Source organism: Schistocerca gregaria, chromosome 7 (assembly GCF_023897955.1).
Source record: "Schistocerca gregaria isolate iqSchGreg1 chromosome 7, iqSchGreg1.2, whole genome shotgun sequence".
Classification (NCBI taxonomy): Eukaryota; Metazoa; Arthropoda; class Insecta; order Orthoptera; family Acrididae; genus Schistocerca; species Schistocerca gregaria.
The window spans coordinates 43,534,088-43,559,738 of record NC_064926.1 but is presented as its reverse complement, the minus strand read 5'-3'; the positions used below and the strand labels follow the sequence as shown (position 1 = coordinate 43,559,738).

General features: G+C 42.7%; 1 long non-coding RNA gene across 1 annotated transcript in view; it reads left to right on the top strand.

The window, feature by feature from the left end:
- The window catches only part of LOC126281315 (uncharacterized), a 761,290-nt gene that overhangs the window by 685,865 nt on the left and 49,774 nt on the right, over positions 1–25,651 (top strand). The gene's annotated exons all lie outside the window — the stretch shown is intronic.

The following is a 25,651-nucleotide window of genomic DNA, read 5'->3' as shown; positions in this document are numbered from 1 at the left end:
GTCCTTATGTTAGTTAGGTTTAAGTAGTTCTAAGCTCTAGGGGACTGATGACCTCAGATGTTAAGTCCCATAGTGCTCAGAGCCATTTGAACCATTTTAGTGGTGGCCGGCCAACCACACGACGTCTGGCCATGCTTTCTTCTTGATTTCGCCACGCCTTGACGACGCTCACCACAGCACTCCTCGAACATCCTACAAGTAGTGCAGTTTCCGAAATGCTCATGCCGAGCCTCCGGGCCATCACAATCTGCCTTCGGTCAGATTCAGACAGATGAGGCACTTTCACCATTCTACACACGGACAGCATGCTCACTTATAGTACGTGCATCTTTCGTGTATCTGACGAGTAGTCATTCCTCGACAGGTGACGCTGCTATAGCCTAGACAGGTTTACATCGATAGCAGGCCGGTGATCATAATGTTCTGCCTGATCACTGTATTTATTCCAATAGTTTTATACAACTGTGGCTAATCCACTCACCTAGTGATCTACACTTGTGTACCCACGATTCTTCTTTACACTGTCTTTGTGGGCCTTGCGTGAGATGTACCTATCTGGTATAGAATAGTTTTGTAGTCTCTCGAAATTACCGGTTCTCTATACTTTCTCAAATTTATTTGATTTCGCGGAGCATTTTGGACTCGCGCGTTGATAGTACATCGCAGTTAACAAATGTAACAGATCGCCTGTGCAGTGTTTCAGTGTCTTCCATTAGTCCAACCTGGTGGGAATCTCAAGCACTTGAGCGCTTCTCAAGATTGGGTCCCACTACTGTTCTATACGCCGTCTCCTTGATAGATGAGCTGCTTTCCTAAAACTTTCCCAATAAGTCGTAACCGTCCAATATCTCCCCTCACTAACATTCTTATGTTTTCGTTGCTCTTTATCTCAGTTTGCAACTTGACTGTGGCAAGCAACGCATCGCTTACGCTGCACTGGATAGTTACATGGTTGATTCCACTTAATCATTTGCGACAACTTACATTTTTCGACATATACTACAAGCTACCATTCCTCTCGCCAAATGAAAATTCTGTCTAACTCAGCATGTATCCTCCTCGACGGCACATCCTCAGACGCTACAGCAGCATAAGCAAAAAGTCGCAGATTGCAGCTCACTCTATTCGACAGATCATTTATGCATATAGAGAACAAGAGTGGCTCTGTCGCACGTCCTTGGGGCACTTCAGAAGATAAGTTTGCCTCTGAAGAATATTCGCCGTCCACGACAGCGTACTGCGATCAATTACTTATAAATTTTTGACCCGCTTACGTTTCTGAGAACCTTTTCCATACGCTCGGACCTTCGTTGACAGTCTGAAGTGTGGCACCGTGTCAAACGGTTCCTGGAAATTTAGGAATCCGGAATTTTAGAGTTGACCTTCATCCATAGTTCACAAGATATTCCGCGAGAAAAGAGCTAGTACAGTTTCGCGCAGTCGAGCCTTCCAGTCAATTACATACGCCTAACTGCATCCTTTCTAGTCAACCATCGATCACATGTGCGGAAGAAAAACACCTGCTCCCGTATTTTCCATTTACCTTAGGTTTTGCTCAAGAATCCGTCCTATCGCCTCTCATTCTGCGCGGAAGATCCCTCCTGTGTACTGTCTTCAATGTGCTGACTGCGGTGTTGCCCGTGCACTTCACTCGACGCAAAGACAGCTCCAAATTCACCTCACTTACTTTGACCCCTACTATAACTGTTACTACCCCTGCACTGTTTTAAAACTACTTTATGTGAATGCTTTATAAACCTAAAAGGTGAAGACGTAACAATCTACCGAATAATAGATTACTAGAATAGGTTAGTTACCTATATGAAAGACGGTACTTTAAAATAATGGAAAAAGTCAATTAATCCACTCTTACTCATACCGAAACTACCCAAGCCGACCGACTACCTATGCTTCCTGGCGCTCTCCACGGTAGTGTTCTAGGCCCTTTGCTGTTCCTTATCTATATAAACGATTTGGGGGACGAGCTGAGCAGCCGTCTGAGGTTGTTTGCAGATGACACTGTCGTTTATCGACTAGTAAAGTCATCAGTAGATCAAAACAAATTGGAAAGCGATTTAGAAACGATACATGTTTGTTGCGAAAACTGACTCAGATGTTTCAAATGGCTCTGAGCACTATGGGACTTCTAAGGTCATCAGTCCCCTAGAACTTAGAACTACTTAAACCTAACTTACCTAAGGACATTACACACATCAATGCCAGAGGCAGGATTCGAACCTGAGACCGTCGCGGTCGCGCGGTTCCAGACTGAAGAGCCTAGAACCGCTCGGCCACAGCGGCCGGCATTAAAATTGACCCTAAATAACGGAAAGTGTGAAGTCATGCACATAAACGCTAAAAGGAATCCGTTAAACTTCGGTTACACGATAAATCAGTCAAATCTGAAGGTTGTAAATTCAACTAAATATTTAGGAATTACAATTACGAACAACTTAAATTGGAAGGAACACATAAAAATGTTGTTGGAAAGGCTAATCAAAGACTGAGTTTTATTGGCAAGACACTTAGGAAATGTAACAGATCTGCTGAGCAGACTGCCTACACTACGGTTGTCCGTCCTCTTTTAGAATACTGCTGCACGGTGTGGGATCCTTACCAGATAGGATTGACGGAGTACATCGAACAAGTTCAAAGGAGGGCAACACGTTTTGTATTATCGCGAAATAGGGGAGAGAGTGTCACTGAAATGATACAGGATTTGGAATGGGCATTATTAAAACAAAGGCGTTTCTCGTTGCGAAGGAATCTTCTCACAGACTTCCATTCTCCAGCTTTCTCCTCCGAATGCGAAAATATTTTGTTGACGCCAACTTACACAGGGAAAAACGATCACCATGATAAAATAAGGGAAATCAGAGCTCGTACGGATATATACAGATGTTCGTTCTTTCCGCGCGCTATACGAGATTGGAATAATCGAGATTTGCGAAGGTGGTCCGATGAACCTTCTGTCACGCACTTAAATTTGATGTAGATGTAGACAGGTAAATTTATGGTCGCGGCGCTAAGCACAGGGCTAACAAACTCATTGTTGAGACCAGAGATGCAGTTGTACTTTGTTCTCACAATTCGACAACGCTATTGCCCTGTATGCTCGTATGTATATATCGATATTTGGACGTCGTTTTCATCTTTTGCTAGAATTCTAAATCGTACTCCTGAATGAGACTATTTTACTTTAATGAAATTTCTCATAAATTTACGACAAAGACTGCTTTAATAATTAGTTGTTTCTAATTTTATATAAATGTCCTTAAGAGAAGCAGAATGCAAACCAGAGAAAATAGCTCCAAGTATTAAACTAATCTGACGTATTTTACCCTTTCCGACAACTTAGGGGTAACGAATCGAATTTCATTGTAATTGCGAAGTTCTTTTGGGATTACGAGCTGCGTTTGAAAGAGACGTCAGAGGCTTTTATCGAATTCGAAATTAGCGGCTGTTGTGGCAGCGTGCCTCACAAAGGGTCTCTTACTGATCGCGTTACGGTTGCCTCGTCGCTGAGCAGTGCTGGGAAGCTACTTCAGTTTACCGGCGATCGGCGGGCAGCTCTGACCGCCTCCGCCTTTCTCATTTACGGAACGGAAATTGCCTGGCTCTCTCGCTGAGATTTATAATTATCGAAGCAGCTGTGAATTCTTCTCTCCTCTCTGTGTATTGTATTTTGGTTTATCTACGGTTATTGAAGGGGTTTCTGTCTATCTCTAAAAAACGAGCAGGATTGGTAGATCTCTTTGAGCACCAGCACTGCAGACATGTACCTCCAACAAAACTTAAATTTAATCAAGCAACTTTATTTTCCCTAGTTAATAATTAATACTTCAGCAGTAATTCATTATGACTCACAAGGGAACCTCCTCATCGCACCCCCCTCAGATTTAGTTAAAAGTTGGCCAGGTGGATAGGCCTTGAAAAACTGAACACAGATCAATCGAGAAAACAGGAAGAAGTTGTGTGGAACTACGAAAAAAATTTGCAAAATATACAAACTGAGCAGTCCATGCGCAAGATATGCAACATCAAGGAGTGTGCGAGTTCATGAGCGCCTTGGTCGCGTGGTTAGCGTGAGCAGCTACGGAATGAGAGGTCCTTGATTCAAGTCTTCCCTCGAGTGGAAAGTTTAATTTTTTATGTTTTCATCACTTTTTTGGGAGCGATTATCACATCCACAAGAAAACCTAAATCGGGCAAGGTAGAAGAATCTTTTTACCCATTCGCCAAGTGTACAAGTTAGGTGGGTCGACAACATATTCCTGTCATGTAACGCACATGCCGTCACCAGTGTCGTATACAATATATCAGACGTGTTTTCCTGTGGAGGAATCGGTTGACCTACGACCATGCTATCAAATGTTTTCGGTTCCCATTGGAGAGGCACGTCCTTTCGTCTACTAATCGCACGGTTTTGCGTTGCGGTCGTAAAACACAGACACTAAACTTATTACAGTGAACAGAGACGTCAATGAACGAACGGACAGATCATAACTTTGCGAAAATAAAGAAAGTAAACTTTTCACTCGAGGAAGACTTGAACCAACGCTCTCTAGCTCCGCAGCTGCTCACGTTAACCACGTGACCGCGGCGCCCCTGACCTCCGACTGTCCTTGATGTTGCCTATCCTGCGGATGGACTACTAAGTTTGTATATTTTGCTTATTTTTTTCATAGTTCCACACAACTGCTTCCTGTTTTCTCCATTGATCTGTGTTCAGTTTTTCAAGACCTATCCACTGTGCCAACTTATAACAAAATCTGAGGGGGGTGCGATGGGGAAGTTCCCTTGTCAGTCAGTTATTACGAAACGGTTAAGAGAGTAACCCAGGCCCTGGTTACAGGTTGCCTATCTAATGACTTCCAGGGGCAAAACAAAAAATTATTTTCGGTATTTCATATAATTATTGGTCGAATTTAAAAATTTAAATACGAGGAGTACTCAATAAATAATGTTGCTTACTTTTTCTGAAAGCAGGTCACTTTTATTCAGGATTTCAATACACACACTTTTGACTACAAAACACTTTCCTATGAATACATGCAATTGTCTGGTTTTCACCAAAAGAAACTCAGTGACAGCTCTCTGCTTGGAACGCAACTCCATTAAAGGCGCCATGTTGAAGACTACGTGTAGCGCTGCCACCTGTCGGAACTTCATGAAACTATAGGGCTGAAGCGGGAATACTCTACAATGTCCCACAACAAACTCTGCATTTTTTCATCCGAAATTGGCCTTAAAAGAAGTTTGTTGCGTTATTTATTGAATGCCATCGTATTTTTATGTTCTACTCATTAAAGGTTTAACACAATAAGGCATGCATTAACGTTAGAAACTGTGTATACGTCTGTAGGCTGCACAATTCACGGCGCGCAGTTTACCCACACTGTATTCATCCAGGTTTGAGAATGAGAGCACTTAGGGACCTTCAACTAACTTCACACGTATTTTCAAACCTTTCCGAAATTTTGTTCTTCCTGACCCCCCACCCGCTCACAAATAATGAAACGCAAAAATTTTATCGCTTAGTATATTTTCGCGGTTTTTTGCAGAAAAACTTCAGCTTCGGACATGACAGTTTAATTTGTTATTTCTTTACTGTTAACTCTATTCACAACAAGTTTGTATACAACATCCACATATACCACATGTACCTGCAAAATTATGTCATTGTACGACACATAATTCAGGAGATATCACGTTATAAAAATTGAGATGCGTGAAAAAATATCTTACTTAAAAGGAAAAGCGTAAATGACTCAGACCATACTCGTCCAGTTTTTCTGTCCCATCTGAGCTTCATGATCATGCATGAAATACCTTTCACGTTCCCTTTACAGTCTCCACATCTAGTTTGTTTACTGTATGATCTCTGATCCTCTCGTACGACAGGTCCTTTGTCAGTATCATTTTCCTTTCTGTGTTATTTGGTGGATGTATTACAACGTGTGTCAGCGCGTACAGTTTTATACTCTGCAGCTCCTTCAACTACCATGGAAGTAATTTCCTGACATCTTTACACATTCCCTATTATCTATCCCTTCTCCTTGCCATTGTTTTCCACATGTTAGTTTCTTCTCCTGTTCTGCGGTGAACTTCCTCATTTCTTACCTCATCATTCCGCCTTTCTATAGCACCACATCTCACACCCTCCCATTCTCTTCTTTTACGTTTTCCCCACAGCCCATGGCTCGCTACCTTACAATGCTGTGCTCCACACGTTTTCCCATCTCCTTTTTTTTAATTTTCTCCGGAAGTTTCTTCCTCATACTAAGTCAGTGTTTACAATTTAGCAGACTATCTTCAGGAGGAATGTCGTTCTTTGCCTGTGCTAATCTGTTCTTTTATGTCCTCCTTGCTTCGTCTGTCATATGTTATTTTACTTCCACAGTAGAACAGTTCATAATCTTGGTCTACTTCGTGGTCAAATTTTGATGTTAAGTTTATCACTAATCTTATTCTGCTACTCCTCGTTACTTTTGTCTTTCTTCACTTTAATTTTAATCGATATTCTGCACTCGTTAGTCTGTCATTCCATTCAACAGACCCTGAACTTCTTTTACAGTTTGACTGAGGTCCGTCCCCGGTAGCTGAGTGGTCAGCACGACAGTACGTCAATCCTAAGGGCCCGGGTTCGATTCCCGTTGGAGTCGGAGATTTTCTCCGCTCAGGGAGTGGTTGTTGTGTTGTTCTAATCATCATCATTTCATCCCCATCCACGCACAAGTCACCGAAGTGTCGTCAAATCGAAGGACTTGCACCCGGCGAACGGTCTACCCGACGGGAGGCCCTTGTCACACTTTGACTGAATATAGTAACGCCATCATTGTCACATATACCCTGTCACGGGGAAATTTAATACGACTGTTGAACCTTTCTTTTCCATCGTTGCTTCTTCGGTGTACAGAGCCTAGAGAGGGGCGAAAACCTACATCCCTGTCATACATCTTTTTTAATCCGAGAACTGCTTTCTTGGTCTTCCACTGTTGTTATTTCCTCTTGGTCTTTACACAAGTTCTATATTATCCGTCTTTCCATGTAGCTTACTCCTATTTCTCTCAGAACTGAGAAATCTTGCATCATTACATATGTCCCAGGTCCACAAATGCTACGAACTTGTCTTGATTTTTCTTATACCTTGCTTCCGTTAGTCAGTGCAACGTCAAAACTGTCTTACCTTTCCGCAAGCCAAACTGATTGTAATCTAATAAGTACGCAGTTTACTGTTTCATTGTTCTGTATATGATTCTTACAAGAAACTTGGATGCCCGTGCTATTAAACTGGTTGTGCGATAGTTCCTTATTTACACACTTTTCTACAAAATCATGAATTCAGGTATAAACTTATCCGCAGTGCCTCGTAGAACGAAGGTACGTCACACTGGCAACCCCTCTGAGTGCTATTCGAAAGGCACTGGTGTTTCACAGTCTCCTTTCCCTCTCGCTGATCACCTCAAAAACGTAAACACCACACTAAAGTCTACAGATACTCATCCGTTGCTTGCATGGAACATCTAGGTACATTTAATACATAATATTCATACTTCGCGAAGGAATATGTGACATTATGCGTGAGGATAGACGTTTCCAATGAAGCTGCTGAAGAAGGCACAACAAAGCCGGATGGCGTAGTTTTTATTTCGGTTGAACAGCGACAAGGCTCGTTTAGATCGCACCTCCGATTCGCTTTCACGTCCCTCTATATATGGGCCGCCTGTGCGTACTTTAGACAACCCAGTACGATATCTTCGGATGCTTCTTATAACTTGCCTACATGCAGAGCTCAATACTGTGATTTACTCAGTTTTATACAGTCACAAGGAGTCATAAACAGTAGAGATCGGTCCAATAGTGAATCATTCTCCAGTAGTAAACAATTGCATCTTGATGATAGTGCACAACAGAGAAATTTTGTACAAAGTAGTACTGGTGCCTTAACACTTAACCTATTGTGGTACGACGGGTGCATTTTAAATATTCGTCTCCGTTTTTGCAAGAGTCAGAAAACTATTTTTGCCGCCAGCCAGAAAGCAATGGAGAACATACCAGCCATAATTTCCAATCTGCGGGATCAGGGACTATGACTATAAATAAAAGTCTGATTAACATGCTCAGTAAAAGTTCACAAGCACAAACATAAAACATTCCTGTTAATAATAATATTATCCCTGTCGCAAACAGCACTATTAGCAGTTTAGAGGCGACTTCTACAATAACTTCCAACTAAAATGGTCTATCGCCCTGGCTTGTAATTATCGAAGTTGATTGCTCGGCACAAAAGTGGAAGATAATCTCACCACTAGCAGCGCGATTTTGTTAGCATTACTGGCGGCACACAAACAGTTATTTCTGTGAGGTCTAAGCGGTTCAGGACTGTGTGCAGTTCATTTCCTATTGAAACGTCCCCTTAGAAAAATTGTACATGACTGTGCTTAGACTGACACAAAATATCTGACTTTTAATAATCCCACACAGTACAGCACAGCTAGTGATTTTCATACAGAGCGCTACGTGGCGTTACCAATAAGAAAACCTAAACAGCCTACTTACACTATTATTACCGAAAACGCATATGATAGCTCTGATGTCATACGAGGCAAACGTATACCAGCGTTTGACTGACGCGGACAGATTAATACACTATGTGATCAAAAGTATCCGAACGCCCCCCAAAACATCCGTTTTTGATATTAGGTGCATTGTGCTGCCACCTTCTACTAGGTACTCCATATCAGCGACCGCAGTAGTAATTAGACATTGTAAGAGAGCAGAATGGGGCGCTCTGCGGAAAAGGAATTCTAAAGTGGTCAGGTGATTGGGTGTCACTTGTGTCATATGTCTGTAAGTGAGATTTCCACAATTCCTAAACATCCCTAGCTCCAGTTTCCGACGTGATAGTGAAACGGAAACGTGCAGGCACACGTACAGCACAAAAGCGTGCAGGCTGACCTCATTTGTCGACTGACCGACACCGCCGACAGTTGAAGAAGGTCGTGATGTGGAATAGCCAGACATCTGTCCAGTCCATCACACAGAAATTCCAAACTGCCTCAGGATCCACTGCAAGTACTATGACAGTTAGGCGGGAGGTGAGAAAACTTGGATTTCATGGTCGAGCGGCTGCTCATAAGCCACACATCAGGCCGGTAAATGCCAAACCACGACTCGCTTAGTGTAGGGAGCGTAAACATTGAACGATTGAACAGTGGAAAAACGTTGTGCGGAGTGACGAATCACGGAACACAATATGGCGATCCGATGGCCGTCGTGTTGCGACCCTTGTTATTTTGCGTGGCACTACCACAGCACAGGCGTACATTGATGTTTTAAGCATCTGGTTGCTTCCCACTGTTGAAGAGCGATTCAGGGATGGCGATTACATCTTTCAACACTATCGAGCACCTGTTCATAATGTACGGCCTGTGGCGAAGTGCCTACACGACAATAAAATTTCTGTAATGGACTGGCCTGCACAGAGTCCTGACTTGAATCCTATAAAACACCTTTTGGATGTTTTGGAATGTCTACTTCGTGCCAGGCCTCACCGACCGACATCGATATTTCTCCTCAGTGCAGCACTCCTTGAAGAATGGGCTACCATTCCCCAAGAAACCTCCCAGCACCTGACTGAACGTATACCTGCGAGAGTGGAAGCTGTCATCAAGGCCTCATATAAACAAACACAAACGCGACGATTGGTCAGAAGCCGTAGCACACGTATACTAGCGTTCTTACGCTCTTGGAAGTAGGTCCTACTTATGTATTACATAATAGTATTACTAAGTTACTTTAAATGAAACTTTAAGCTATTCAAATGTATTACCACCCAGCAAAGTCTTTCTTAGTCGAGCTTCAGCAACGTAGTTTTTATTTCAAAAATCGTGTACAATCACAGCCTCTGGACTGATGTGCTCTGATTGTCGTGTTGTTTATACGTATTATGAAAATGGCTCAGACTGCCTCCTGTTCCGTAGTGAAACACGTGCGTGGAACGTCGTTAACAGTGCTGAGGGATAAGCTGTTCTTAATATTTTTCATAAATTTACAGAGATAATCGGCTTTCAAGTTTTCCAAGGGAGTGTGTTAGATTCAGTTAACAGAGCACTACACATAGATGTATGGCGGAAAGGTAGCGTAGACGATTAATAACTTATTGCAGTTTATGGTTCGCTTGTTCATATCTCGTGTTATTTTTTTTCTCGTTAAATTTGAAATCCTGAATCTCATAACTGTAAAATTCATCATGTTTTATGAATAAGGTACGTCGTCTTGCTTTTAATTACATATTTCACGTGAAATTCCTGTTTTCATTTGCAATATTAATTCTTGATTATAAATATATTATGAAAGACTGATAATAAAGATTGCTTAAATTAAAAAAATTCATAACAGTTTAATTTTATAAGGCAAAAATGAAAAACAGATTTCATTCGGACTGTGTCCTTAGCTTTATACCACAGACGTAGATAGTTGTAGAAAAAGTGAAAAACAATCATTTTCACAACATCGAGCACATTTACATTTGCCTCTACAACAATACAATACGATCCCAAAAGAACTGATCAGGAGCCAAGGTAAGGGACCTGGCCCGAGAAATAAGAAGACTATTAAGTTGCCGGACGTAGTGGCACTAACGCACGAACCTTTTTCACATGCCAGTGCCGAACGCAGGCGGCATAGAGAACGAAACGTCATAAAAGAAGAAGAGGAAACGCGGCACCTGTTTGGTTTCGTGGAGTCTGTTGTTGATCGACGCGTTACCAACTTTGCAGATGACAGTTCGAGAACTGAAATGTATTTTTCCGATTCGAATAAGAAAGGGACTAAGATTACCAGACGACTGACTGTAATTAGTACCTTCAGTGGCTTCAGTATTCAACAGTACGGTGAAATTCGTACAGTATGCTTTTGCATCACGCACAGCTCGCTCAGAAAAATTACCCTGTGTTTAAGATAGGAATTTTCATTATTCATGTTTGTAATTAGGATACTGTGTCAGGTGAGGAGAGCATTCTGTGCTTTCCGTCTGGTCACCTAAGAAGCGCGCTATAGTGCTGAAGTTGCGCCGAATATTATTTCACTCTCTTTAAAAAGTAAATGACATTCGAAGCTGTATTGTTTCATTGGCCGCCTCTTTTTACGTCTGAACTGCAACTGCTCACATCATTGCAGGTTAGTTGGAGCGCTGGCTGGTCAGCGCTGTCCAAATTTAATGCGCCGGTAAAGCTGGGTGTTCGGACATTTGCCACGCCGGACATCTGCCACGATTTTACCTGCTCCGAAGGGTTGGGTCCCTCGTCTTCCCCTCCTCCTCCCCCACATCGCTTACTGTGCCCTTCCGTTGATTTACGTAACACAGAACCAGAATCTCTTTGGATTTTCCGCCACATTTCTAGAGAGAGTTTCGTTGTGGAAACTATTAAATGCATCTCGCATTGAAATCCGCACCAAATTTCGAGCCTCAGTAAAACTTCGCCAATCTTGGAGATTTTGCGTTCGTCTAAATTATACTTGCCTTTTTTCGGTGCTCCTGCAGCAGCTTTCTGTCGTGTTTTGTGTACCATGGGGGATCAGTTCCGTCTCTTATTAATTCATTTGGTATGGCTCTCTCGAGTGCTGTTGATACTATTTCTTTGAAATTAAGCCACATATGGCCTTCACTTACATAGTTTGGAAGGATTGGAGACTGTCTCTTAGAAAGACGTCAACCGAATTTTTAGTTGCTTTTATAAATAGATATATTTCGCGTTTAGTTTTGGTGAATTTCTTTGTTACGGAAGTGAGCCTCGCTGCGACTGTGTGTTCACTGATCCCTGTATCCGTCGTGATGCTCAGGATAATTTGTGGCTAAGAGGTCAAGTGTGTTTTCGTAACCATTTACATCTTGAATGGCCTAGTGAACTAATTGTTCAAAATAATTTTAGAAAAGCCTTTAGAACAATTACGGAAGTTGTTTTCTATGTACGATAGGGTCTGAAAATGTATTTTTGTCAACATACGGAAGGTAGATTGAAGTCACTGCCAACTGTATGAGTAGGGTATCTATTTGTGATGAGACTCAAGTTTTCTTTGAACTGTTCAGCAACTGTTCATCTGAGACCGGGGGTCGGTAAAAGGAGCGAGTTATGAATTTATTCCTGTTGTCGAATATAGCCTCTGACCATACTAAGTCACAGGAACTATCTTCTACAATGTCAATTGTGAGCTGGAACACACATTACAGTACTTTTCCTTAAGTTGTGCTTCTTGTTTCTGTTGTAGTGCAGATCATTACAATTACGGCTTTTCACTGTAAAACGTAGGATGCTTTCTCTGTGACCCTGTAAATACCATAGCTAAACAATGTAGAACAACATCGTACGTTACAAGCATAGCATTCTGTATTACTTCATTTCCTTGTTTCTAACATTTTAAAATTGTGCGTCGACTTTAGATGACATGTCAATCATAGATGTCTTATCTCTATTTAGTGAACCTATTTTCAGTCATGTTTTGAACATTGTCCCGCTACACTTTATTAACTAATGTTTCGCCACAAGGGATATCGGATTTTAGAGAGTAAACTCTTATGGAGTATGTCGTTTTTCTTTTCTCACATTCACATACCCATTTCTTCTTTCCTTATTGTTTCTTGGACATGCAGTTGTAATTGAAGTAGGTACAAATGCAGTGATCAAAAAGAAATGATTAGCGTACAATCGCATTCTCTTTGCATCGTTTCTTTCTTGTTGCTCCCATGGCGATGGACTGTTTCTATCGCAATCAGTAAGCTTGAAAGGAAACTACCGTACAGGCAGAGGGATCTATATTTATACTTGGCAGAACAAATTACATACTGACATAATCGTCGGCATTGCTTTTGTTTCCCAAAAGTTTACGTATTTCGATTTCGGAAAAGAAGCTCTGCATTTGGCCAAGATGTCGAAGAAGAAAGTCCTTTACGTACTGGTTGTATTGACTAAAATGTGGAGACGGCGCTTTGAAAGCGGACAGAAGAAGTACGAGGAAGGGCGTCCCTTACCTGAGGGATCGCTACCTGGCGAAGGGCCAAGTGTGGCAAATGTCCGGCATTCGTAAAGCTGTTGTCCCGCATTATCGCTCAGTCCAAGTGCGTGTAACACTGCATTAAATGTATCCTCATGATCATACTTGGCTGGGAGCAGCGGACATCCGAACGGAACATTTGCTACCAACCGCTGTAGGTACAGGTTGTTGTTGTTGTTGTGGTCTTCAGTTCTGAGACTGGTTTGATGCAGCTCTCCGTGCTACTCTACGCCGTGCAAGCTTCTTCATCTCCCAGTACGTACTGCAACCTACATCCTTTTGAATCTGCTTAGTGTATTCATCTCTTGGTCTCCCTCTACGATATTTACCCTTCACACTGCCCTCCAGTGCTAAATTTGTGATCCCTCGATGCCTCAGTATATCGGTCCCTTCTTCTTGTCAAGTTGTACCACAAATCCCTCTTCTCCCCAATTCTATTCAATACCTCCTCATTAGTTATGTGATCTACCCATCTAATCTTCAGCATTCTTCTGTAGCACTACATTTCGAAAGCTTCTATTCTCTTCCTGTCCATGTTTCACTTGCATACATGGCTACACTCCATCCAAATACTTTCAGAAACGACTTCCTGACACTTAAATCGATACTCGATGTTAACAAATTTCTCTTCTTCAGAAACGCTTTCCTTGCCATTGCCAGTCTACATTTTATATCCTCTCTACTTCGACGATCATCAGTTATTTTGCTCCCCAAATAGCAAAACTCCTTTACTACTTTCGGTGTCTCATTTCCTAATCTAATTCCCTCAGCATCACCCGACTTAATTCGACTACATTCCATTATTCTCGTTTTGCTTTTGTTGATGTTCATCTTATATCCTCCTTTCAAGACACTATCCATTCCGTTCAACTACTCTTCCAAGTCGTTTGCTGTCTCTGACAGAATTACAATGTCATCGGCGAACCGCAAAGTTTTTATTTCTTGTCCATGGATTTTAATACCTACTCCGAATTTTTCTTTTGTTTCCTTTACTGCTTGCTCAATATACAGATTGAATAACATCGGGGAGAGGCTACAACCCTGTCTTACTCCCTTCCCAACTGCTGCTCCCCTTTCATGCACCTCGACTCTTATAACTGACATCTGGTTTCTGTACAAAATGTAAATAGCCTTTCGCTCCCTGTGTTTTACTCCTGCCACCTTCAGAATTTGAGAGAGAGTATTCGAGTCAACACTGTTAAAAGCTTTCTCTATGTCTACAAATGGTAGAAACATAGGTTAGCCTTTTCTTAATCTATTTTCTAAGATAAGTCGTAGGGTCCAATATTTCTACGGAATCCAAACTGTGATCTTCCCCTAGGTAGCAGCATCTAAATAACCCCTATCTCGAACACGCACTAATTAATATCTTCATAATTTTTATATAATTGAAGTTGAGTTTGCTTTTGTTACTGAATCAGTCTTAGCACGATTGTATTTAAACTTTGCCAGCTAGAACTATTAGAACGGAACCGACAGTAGCACATGACCTGTGGACTACCTCTTTAAGAGACCTTGTATTGATTGTTATTCACACTAAAGTCTTGAAACATCGTACAGCTGTATAATTTAATGAATATAATTAAGTGCAACAATCAGAACTTCCTATCATAAATACAAATGATAACCTATTATGATTAAGGACGTTTTTGTCTCAAATTTGGTTTTTAACGAACAACTTTAAAACTAATAGAGGTACCTTAATGGAGTCACATAGTTAATGTTTTTTGTATAAAACTTTTGTATATTTTGAATATTTTGTATATTTGTATATTTACTTTTGTATAAAACTTTCTGGGTCTAATATTTAGCGCCTTAATTTTTCGTAAAAATGCCGATTTTGACCAAAATATCGCACCGATCAAGCTGAGACTTCTAACTTTTGATTGTAACGTACATTTGCATATTCTGAACAGTTTTTGGTTTTCTAGCTTCATTGTTCAGCGCCACATAAATTTTTTCTTAAAATAATATATTTAGCAAAACTTATTCTTTTGATCATTCTGAGACTTCACAATGTTAATATTAATATATTGAAGCATTCACTGACGAAGTTGGGAAAGGTTATTTTACTTTTTAATTTCATTCTTAGATTACAGAGCGAGATGGGACAGTGGTTAGCACACGGGAGTCGCATTCGGAAGGACAACGGTTCAAACCCGCGTCCGGACATCCTCATATAGGTTTTCCGTGATTTCCCTAAATCGTTTCAGTTAAATGCCGGGATGGTTCCTTGGAAAGGGAACGGCCGACTTCTTTCCCTAACCTTCCCTAATCCGATGGGACAGATGACCTCGCTGTTTGTTCCCATACCCCAAATCAGCCTTAGGTTATGGCACAATACTTTCTATGCTACGCACAGGCGCTTTATGATGACTTGGCGCTAGTAACAGTGAACTGGGGTAAGTCCCGGCACACTCGTTCGCCTCTGTATCTCTCAAATGATACAGCGCTTGTTTAGCCACACTGTAACTCTCTTTCCCTTTGTTTCAGGTAAGCCACCATGAGCGGTCAACACGACACCACACAATGTCAGCGTGCAGTTACTGGTATCTCTCCTGTCTGCTGTTTTCTCAGCAACATCCATTCTTGGTAAGCTGTCATCAGTCTGTAGGGATAACAGCTCTGAGTACAAAGGCTGTGTTTGTATGGCGTTAAAGGTTTCGGCGCGGTGACTGCGTGTTGCAGTACTACCCAAGCAGCCAACCGCTCGTCCACGTCCAATCGTTCATCGCTCTTGGGAATGAATTCATGTAATCAGGGGAAACCTGTGTCAACGGCTTAAGCAAGATTTCACTTTCTTTTTCCACATAGTCGTTAGCATTTTGTGGAAATCAAGAAAATAAGGACATTAAGGATCTCCGTGCCGGAAAAAGCTACAACTTGCCAGGTCACGCAATAAAATGATTTTTACTTTCCTTCTTTCAGGAGTGCTAGTTGTGAAAGTTCGCAGGAGAGCTTCTGTAAAGTTTGGAAGGTAGGAGGCGAAGTACTGGCAGAAGTAAGGCTGTGAGAACGGGGCGTGAATCGTGATGAGGTGGCTCAGTTGGTAGAGCACTTTCCCGCGAAAGGCAAAGGTCCCGAGTTTGAGTCTCGATCCGGCACACAGTTTTAATATGCCTGGAAGTTTCATAACAATGACTTGGATCACCACGTAAAAGGGGCTCATAAACATTTATTACTCGAAAGGTTCATTTTCATTTAACATAGAGTAAGTTGCACTCGCCATCTCTGGATAACTGTACCTCGTTTCAGCACCCAGTGTATAATGCATCATGGCGATCTGTATTGTTCCACGGCGACAGTTAGGTTGAAAGCCAGACGTTGTTTAACATGCAATACCCTTTTGCACCCAACATTATACCAATCGTGTGAGTCGTGATTTTACATAAAGTTTGACAGTTTAATTTGTAAACATGCCACAATCAGTGAACTAAATAATGTAGATTGCAGGTGTAAGATCCGCCATGTATGCAAAACACCGTTTTTTCCAACTACCCAAACATGTTTCAGCACCACTGTGCCGTCAACAGTGGGTTTACGTTTTTTTTTTTATCTGAACATGTTTACTAAATGATTACAAAATTATGTGGATATTTAGTTCAAGCAATAATTCGTTTCCTTTTTTTTTTTAAATACCTTTACACTTGGTGTTCATGATTTTTCAGGACCATTTGTGTATTATTTAATACAGGTACCTTACCATCTGCAAGCAAACGATGTTGATGAGAAATTTTGTTGGGAGTTAACCTATCATCTAAATGTAATTTAGTTTGTCACGATATTTCGCGCCTATATTCGTTTTTACTTACGTTTTCGTGTGGGAAGACCTTTTATTCTCAGCATCATGGTGAGGTGTCGTGATACACACATAAATATAACACGTATTTTTACAAATATGGTCCTAAAAACACTTCGCACGTCACCTAAACACAGTGTAATTGTGGTGAAAACACACACACACACACACACACACACACACACACACACACACACACACACACACACACACACAGACACACAAAGATAAAATTTAAACAAAATTCAAATTTGGAGCCGAACTCAATGGTGAACAAATGAACAGTGACTGGGCTGTGACACACAACAACCACAATTACACTGCTAGTTGTCCATTGTTGTGGAAATTGTTTTTCGGCGATGATTCAGTTGAAGAGTGAGGCAAGGAATTCTGATTTAATAAGTAGTACATTGTGCACATGCGGGAGCGATCTAGATACTTGTAAAACAATAAACTGGCAGCCAAGATCGCAGGAATTCTTTTTATTCCATGGTTACCGATTTCGGCGAACAAAAGTCGCCATCATCGGATCTTAGGGCACATACAGGTTACAACATCAAGCCAAATGTTTAAATGGTTCAAATGACTGAGCACAAACCTAAGGGCATCACACACATCCATGCCCGAGGCTGGATTCGAACCTGCGACCGTAGCAGTTGTGTGGTTCCGGACTGAAGCGCCTAGAACCGTTGGGCCACCGCGGCCGGCCAACATCAAGGCAAACAATGGTGATGTTAATAGTTGCCTACAACACGCAGGCCTTATAAAATTGTCATAAGTAGCACATAGGCGTCCAAGAGAGATGACATTATAAATGGTAATTGTCTCCATCACATACAAGCGCTAGCTAGGTACTAGGAGTACAAGTGCTACTTACGACAATTTTGTAAGGCCTGCGTGTTACGAAGCAAGCTTTCCGAGCATTTTCCAGATTTCCGCTGGTAGGTCTTCTGGGCCAGTTGTTTTTCCATTTTTCATCTTGCTAATGGCAAGCATTACTTCCTCAGGTGTAATTGAGGTGACGGGTCCTAAGGTAGGATCAGGCCTAGTAATTGTGGATGCGTAAACTCTTTGTTGCTGGAAAGTAGTCTGTCCAACGCTGGAGAATAGATTGTTTATCTCTTAGCAGTTGATGTGCATGACGTGTCCAATGTCCTGACTTGAACGGTGACGTGACTTGGCAATACGGTAGACGTTGTTTTTTCTCGATGATGTGTCAAGCTGGTCATACAGTGTCTGGTAATACTGGTACCTTGTTGCAGCTACTGCTCTTTTTGCAGCTGATATCAGCAGCGTTTTTATCGCTGCTTGATGTATTTGGTTCACAGCATCTTTCCACATATCTTCAACCGACTCACCGGTCTTCACGGAGAAGTTTACCGAGGCTATCATCAACTCGTTTCTCTGGGTGTTCGTTCGCCACCGCGTACTTCGCTCAGGCTCAATCTAAGGTTTAGGTTTGGGTTGTATAACAAATGGTTCAAATGGCTCTGAGCACTATTGGACTTAACAGCTATGGTCATCAGTCCCCTACAACTTAGAACTACTTAAACCTAACCAATCTAAGGACATCACACAACACCCAGTCATCACGAGGCAGAGAAAATCCCTGACCCCGCCGGGAATCGAACCCGGGCGTGGGAAGCGAGAACGCTACCGCACGACCACGAGCTGCGGACGGTTGTATAACACACTTACTAATATGGAGGACAAGCAATCGGTGTTGAGGGGCGATGCAGTCATACAGAATTACTTTGGTATCCACCAGCTTCATCTCTTGTTGACGAACTAGCCAATAATCGGTTTGAGCAGCATGACCTCCACTTGTATAAGTAGCCATACGTGTTGGCCTCTTTTTAAAGTATGCGATGGTCAGAATGAGATCATGAGCTTCTGCAAAATCAGGTATCCGACATCCATCATCTTTCCGACACCGAGCCCATGTCCTCCATGGAATCGCATATATCCTTCTTTGTGAGCCCCGACACGACCGTTTAAATCTCCTCCAACAATAATGGACTCATCCTGGGGAATTGCTCGAAGGAGGGCGTCCAAACTGTTCCAAAACTTGTCCTTCACATCCTCAGTGCATCCAGTTTGAGGCGCATAGCACGATACAATGTGGGCAGTGATTGTTGTAGAATCAATCTTGATAGACATAAGCGTTTCTGATACCCTGTTAACACTGGTGACATTGTTACGGAAGTTCTGGTCAACAACTATTACTACACCGTTTAGTGTACTGGTACCATGATAGATGAGTTTGTAGGCATCTCCGATTTCTTTTGCCTGTGAAACTTTCCACTTGGTCTCCTGGATGCAGGCAATGTTGATACGTCTGTGTTTAAGCATTTCTGCTAGTTCACGATGTCGACCGGTCAATGTACCAATATTGAGGGTAACAAATCTCATTAGTTGTTTAGGTTGGGCCAACTTCTTTAACCTACGACGTCCATGAGAAGGTAACCATCGCCCATTTCTCACGTCACTCGGGCGCAAGTGGCGCACGTCGCTTCGGGGGGACGCCCTAGCATGTTCTGAATTTAGAAGAGACGTAGCCATAGATGCGACAAAAGATTCCTCAACCGACGATTCCTTCGTCTGCCGCTGAGAGCATTTTACAGCTACTGTGAGCATGTAATTAGGCCGCCCCTAACCTGGAGAACAGACGCCTTTTGCAACGACCTCTCTGGAGTACAGACGCTACAGCTTAATGGTATTTCCCCTCTCATTTAATCGCCAGAAAGGAGGGTTGCCTTATCTGCTAGCTTCGCCGTTACGAAGTCCTTCATCTCTGTCGTCTTCACCCGTAACCGTGGGCATGGATTCCGTGTTATACCCCACGGGATTGGGTCTCTGCCTGAACCCGGCCATCCTATCACTCTGGCTACTTAAGTGTAGGATGCCCCCCAATCCGACGTGGACGCGCCAGACAGAAGTTACTCCAGTGGAGGAATGGGGAAGGGGACCCTACCTCCCTGCAGCCGGGTTAATGACTGTGTATGGTGCCACAGTCGAAGGCACAGTTTAACTTTATACTGTGTGGCTGAATTACTATTAATTAATTTCATCATTGCATATTCTGCAAAATGGCGAAATATACACTACTGGCCATAAAAATTGCGACACCACGAAGGTGACGTGCTACAGCCGTGAAACGTAACCGAGAGGAAGAAGATGCTGTGATATATAAATGATTAGCTTTTCAGAGCATTCACACAAGTTTGGCGCGCGTAGCGACACCTACAACGTGCTGAAATGAGGAAAGTTTCCAACCGATTTCTCATACACAAACTGCAGTCGATCTGCGTTGCCGGGTGAAACGTTGTTGTGATGCCTCGTGTAAGGAGGAGAAATGCGTACTATCACGTCTCCGACTTTCATAAAGGTCGGATTGTAGCCTATCGCGATTGCGGTTTATCGTATCGCGACATTGCACCTCGCGTTGGTCGAGATCCAATGACTGTTTGCAGGATATGGAATAGGTGGCTTCAGGAGAGTAATATGGAACGCCGTGCTGGATCCCAACGGCTTCGTATCACTAACAGTCGAGATGACAGGCATCTTATCCGCATGGCTGTTACGGATCGTGCAGCCACGTCTCGATCCCTGAGTCAACTGATGGGGACGTTTGCAAGACAACAACCATCTGCACGAACAGTTCGACGACGTTTGCAGCAGCATGGACTACCAGCTCGGAGACCATGGCTGCGGTTACCCTTGACGGTGCATCAGAGATAGGAGCGCCTGCGATGGTGCACTCAACGACGAACCTAGGTGCACCAATGGCAAATCATTTTTTCTGATGAGTCCAGGTTCTGTTTACAGCATCATGATGGTCCCATCCGCATGTGGCGTCATCGCAGTGAACGCACATTGGAAGCGTATAATCGTCATCGCCATACTAGCGTATCATCCGACGTGATGGTATGGGATGCCATTGGTTACACGTCTCGGTCACCTCTTTTTCGCATTGACGACACTTTGATCAGTGGACGTTACATTTCTGACATGTTACGACCCGTGGCTCTACCCTTCATTCGATCCATGTGAAACCCTACATTTCAGCAAGATAATCCACGACCGCATGTTGCAGGTCCTGTACGGGCCTTTCTGGATACAGAAAATGTTCGACTGCTGCCCTGGTAAGCACATTCTCCAGATCTCTCACCAATTGAAAACGTCTGGTCAATGGTGGCCGAGCAACTGGCTCGTCACAATACGCCAGTCACTACTCTTGATGAACTGTGGTACCTTGTTGAAGCTGCATGCCAGCTGTATCTGTACACGCCATCCAAGGTCTGTTAGACTCAATGCCCAGGCGTATCAAGGTCGTTATTACGGCCAGAGTTGGTTGTTCTGGGTACTGATTTCTCAGGATCTATGCACCCAGATTGCGTGAAAATGTAATCACATGTCAGTTGTAGTATAATATATTTGTCCATAAGGATGTAGAGGCTTATCTCACTAGGAGTAAGATAGATACTGCCTACAGGAAAATTAAAGAGACCTTTGGAGAAAATAGAACCACCTGTATGAATATCAAGAGCTCAGATGGAAACCAAGTTCTAAGCATAGAAGGGAAAGCAGAAAGGTGGAAGGAGTATATAGAGGGTCTATACAAGGGTGATGTACTTCAGGACAATATTATGGAAATGGAAGAGGATGTAGATGAAGATGAAATGGGAGATACGATACTGCGTGAAGAGTTTGACACAGCACTGAAAGACCTGAGTCGAAACAAGGCCCCCGGAGTAGACAACATTCCATTGGATCTACTGATGGCCTTGGGAGAGCCAGTCCTGACAAAACTGTACCATCTGGTGAGCAAGATGTATGAAACAGGCGAAATACCCTCAGACTTCAAGAAGAATATAATAATTCCAATCCCAAAGAAATCAGGTGTTGACAGATGTGAAAATTACCGAACTAGCAGTTTAATAAGTCACAGCTGCAAAATACTAACGCGAATTCTTTACAGACGAATGGAAAAACTAGTAGAAGCCGACCTCGGGGAAGATTAATTTGGATTCCGTAGAAATGTTGGAACACGTGAGGCAATACTGACCCTACGACTTTTCTTAGTAGCTAGATTAAGGAAGGGCAAGCCTATGTTTCTAGCATTTGTAGACTTAGAGAAAGATTTTGACAATGTTGACTGGAATACTCTCTTTCAAATACTGAAGGTGGCAGGGGTAAAATACAGGGAGCGAAAGGCTATTTACAATTTGTACAGAAACCAGATGTCAGTTATAAGAGTCGAGGGACATGAAAGGGAAGCTGTGGTTGGGAAGGGAGTAAGACAGGGTTGTAGCCTCTCCCCGATGTTATTCAATCTGTGTAATGAGCAAGCAGTAAAGGAAACAAAAGAAAAATTCGGAGTAGGTATTAAAATCCATGGAGAAGAAATAAAAACTTTGAGGTTCGCCGATGACATTGTAATTCTGTCAGAGACAGCAAAGGACTTGGAAAAGCAGTTGAACGGAATCGACAGTGTCTTGAAAGGAGGATATAAGATGAACATCAACAAAAGCAAAACGAGAATAATGGAATGTAGTCGAATTAAGTCGGGTGATGCTGAGGGAATTAGATTAGAAAATGAGACACCGAAAGTAGTAAAGGAGTTTTGCTATTTGGGGAGCAAAATAACTGATGATGGTCGAAGTAGAGAGGATATAAAATGTAGACTGGCAATGGCAAGGAAAGCATTTCTGAAGAAGAGAAATTTGTTAACATCGAGTATAGATTTAAGTGTCAGGAAGTCGTTTCTGAAAGTATTTGTATGGAGTGTAGCCATGTATGGAAGTGAAACATGGACGATAAATAGTTTGGACAAGAAGAGAATAGAAGCTTTCGAAATGTGGTGCTACAGAAGAATATTGAAGATTAGGTGGGTAGATCTCGTAACTAATGAGGAAATACTGAATAGGATTGGGGAGAAGAGAAGTTTGTGGCACAGCTTGACCAGAAGAAGGGATCGGTTGGTAGGACATGTTCTGAGGCATCAAGGGATCACCAATTTAGTATTGGAGGGCAGCGTGGAGGGTAAAAATCGTAGAGGGAGACCAAGAGATGAATACACTAAGCAGATTCAGAAGGATGTAGGTTGCAGTAGGTACTGGGAGATGAAGAAGCTTGCACAGGATAGAGTAGCATGGAGAGCTGCATCAAACCAGTATCAGGACTGAAGACAACAACAACATATTTGTCCAATGAATACCCGTTTATCAGCTGCACTTCTTCTTGGTATGGCAGTTTTAATGGCCAGTAGTGTATTAGTCCATCCACTCCTCTAGGCGAATTGTGTGGCAGGGCGTTATCCTACTTAAAAATGATAGCCGATATTACCATAATTAATGGTCCAAAATAATTCCTGGAGTTTCATATCTTAACTAACACCAGGAAAGAATTCGTCATTTCTGTAAGCGTTCCATCTCGCATTGCTATTTACAGTTTTAGCCGATATTTCCACAAATTCTGACCCGAAATACGAGACCGAGCAATTACCAAGTTGTAGCAAATAAGATATCTACGAGCAAACTTGCCACTGCGTTATTAATAAGTGATATCACTGTGTGTTCAAAAATAATGGCATAACCACTCCACCTCTCATCATTTTACAGTTTTTGACCGATTTTCCGCCAAACACCCACGTTTCCATTCTAAGATACACATAAATAGATGATTTTATACGTTTAATAATTATCACAGCGCGTTATCGTAATTACATCGATTTCCTGTGTTAAAGAAGTTTCTGCAAAGCGTTGTGTAACAATAGATACAGACCTGCGTGTATCTTCAGAAAGCACACTGACGTATTACCAGCTCCCCTATTGTTATTTGCAGTTCGTTACAATTTTGTCAGTTTTGTCTCTGTATTCTAAAGACTCACTTAAGTAATATATCGAACAGCCAGCACAGAAACTACTGCTGCGTACCGAGTGTGGGGATCGCAGCGCGCCGGCTCTTGTAGCTGCTACTGTCTCGTCCGCACCTGTGGCCACACGCTCCTCACAGGATGTAAGTCACCTTGACCAATAGCAGCCACAACGGTCCACGCACTGATAATTTTACTGGGTAGAGAGAGAAGGGGGATGGGGGAGAGTGAGAGAGAGGGCGTGAGAGAGGGGAATCCACTCCGCCTAATGGTCGGTACTCCTCAGCTCGCGGGAAAATAAACGCGCCTTGACCATCTCAAGGAGGGACCGAATTCCGCTGCACCCCCCCTCCCCCCTCCCCCTCCCGTTGGGCCCGTAAAAGAGATAGCGGCTGGCCGAAGGTGGCAGCAACACCCACTAGCTCGGCGAGCAGTCCGGAATGTTTTAGCAACGGAAATATCATCATGAACTTTTCCAATTATAGGACACATTTCCTGTCAACACACGCCAATTGTCTTTAATGCAGTCGTGTCCATTGCCTTCTGCCCCCTCATGCCACTGACCATTGCAGATTTTCTGCCTTTCCTAGACAGTTTTCCAGTCCCTAGGTTAAGTGTAGATTGAACAGCATGGGTGAAAGACTATACTGGTGTCCTATACCTTTTATAATTCTTGGTATTCCACTCTTATTGTTCCCTCTTGGTTCTGGTACCCGTCTTCCCCTATAGCTTACCCCTGCTTTTCTAAGAATTTCGAACATCTGGCACCATGTAACAATGTCGAACGCTTTTTTACAAGTCCTACGAATGTGTCTTGATTTTTCTTTAGTCTTGTTTCGATTATCAACCACAATGTTAGAACGGCCTCTCTGCTGCCTTTATCTTCCCTAAAGCCATACTGATCGTCCTGTAACAGAACGTATATTTTTATTTTCCATTCTTTTGCATATTATTTTCGTCAGCAACTTAATCTTTAAGTTGATTGCGTTATAATTTTGGCACTTGTCGGCTCTTGCAATGTTCGGAATTGTAGTAGATCACGTTTTTCCGAAAGTGTGGCGCTATATCGCCAGTCTTATTCATTCACCAACATGGATAATCGTTTCGCTGCTACTTCCCCCAATGATTCCGATCGAAAGTTATCCATCCGTTTTGTCTTCGATGATTTTAATTCTTCCACAGCTCTTCTAATTTCTGATCCTAATACTACAAACTACTGACTCCTGTTTCTTCATGTCATCAGATACACATTGTAATCAAAAGTACCGGGACACACCCAAAACATACCTTTTTCATATTAGGTGCATTGTGCTGCCACCTACTGCCAGGTACTCCACATCAACGACCTCAGTAGTCATTAGACATCGTGAGAGAGCACAATGGAGCAAACCGCGGAACTCACGGACGTCGAACGTCGACAAGTCATTGGGTATCACTTGAGTCATACGTCTGTACGCGAGATTTACACACTCCTGAACATTCACAGGTCCACTGTTTCCGATGTAGTAGTGAACGTGATGGGACACGTACAGCACAAAAGCGTGCAGGCTGACCTGATTTGTCGACTGACCGAGACCGCCGATAGCTGAAGAGAGTCGTAACGTGTGATAGGCAGACATCTATTCAGACCATCACACAGGATTTCCAAAATGCATCAGGATCCACTGCAAGTACTATGACAGTTAGGCGGGAGGTGAGAAAACTTGGATTTCATGGTCGAGCGGCTGCTCATAAGCCACACATCACACCGGTAAATGCCAAACGATGCCTCGCTTGGTGTGAGGAGCGTAAACTTTGGACGATTGAACAGTGGAAAAATGTTGTGCGGAGTGAGAAATCACGGTATACAATGTGGCGAACCGATGGCAGGGTGTGGGTACGGCGAATGCCCTGTGAACGTCACCTGCCAGCGTGTGTAG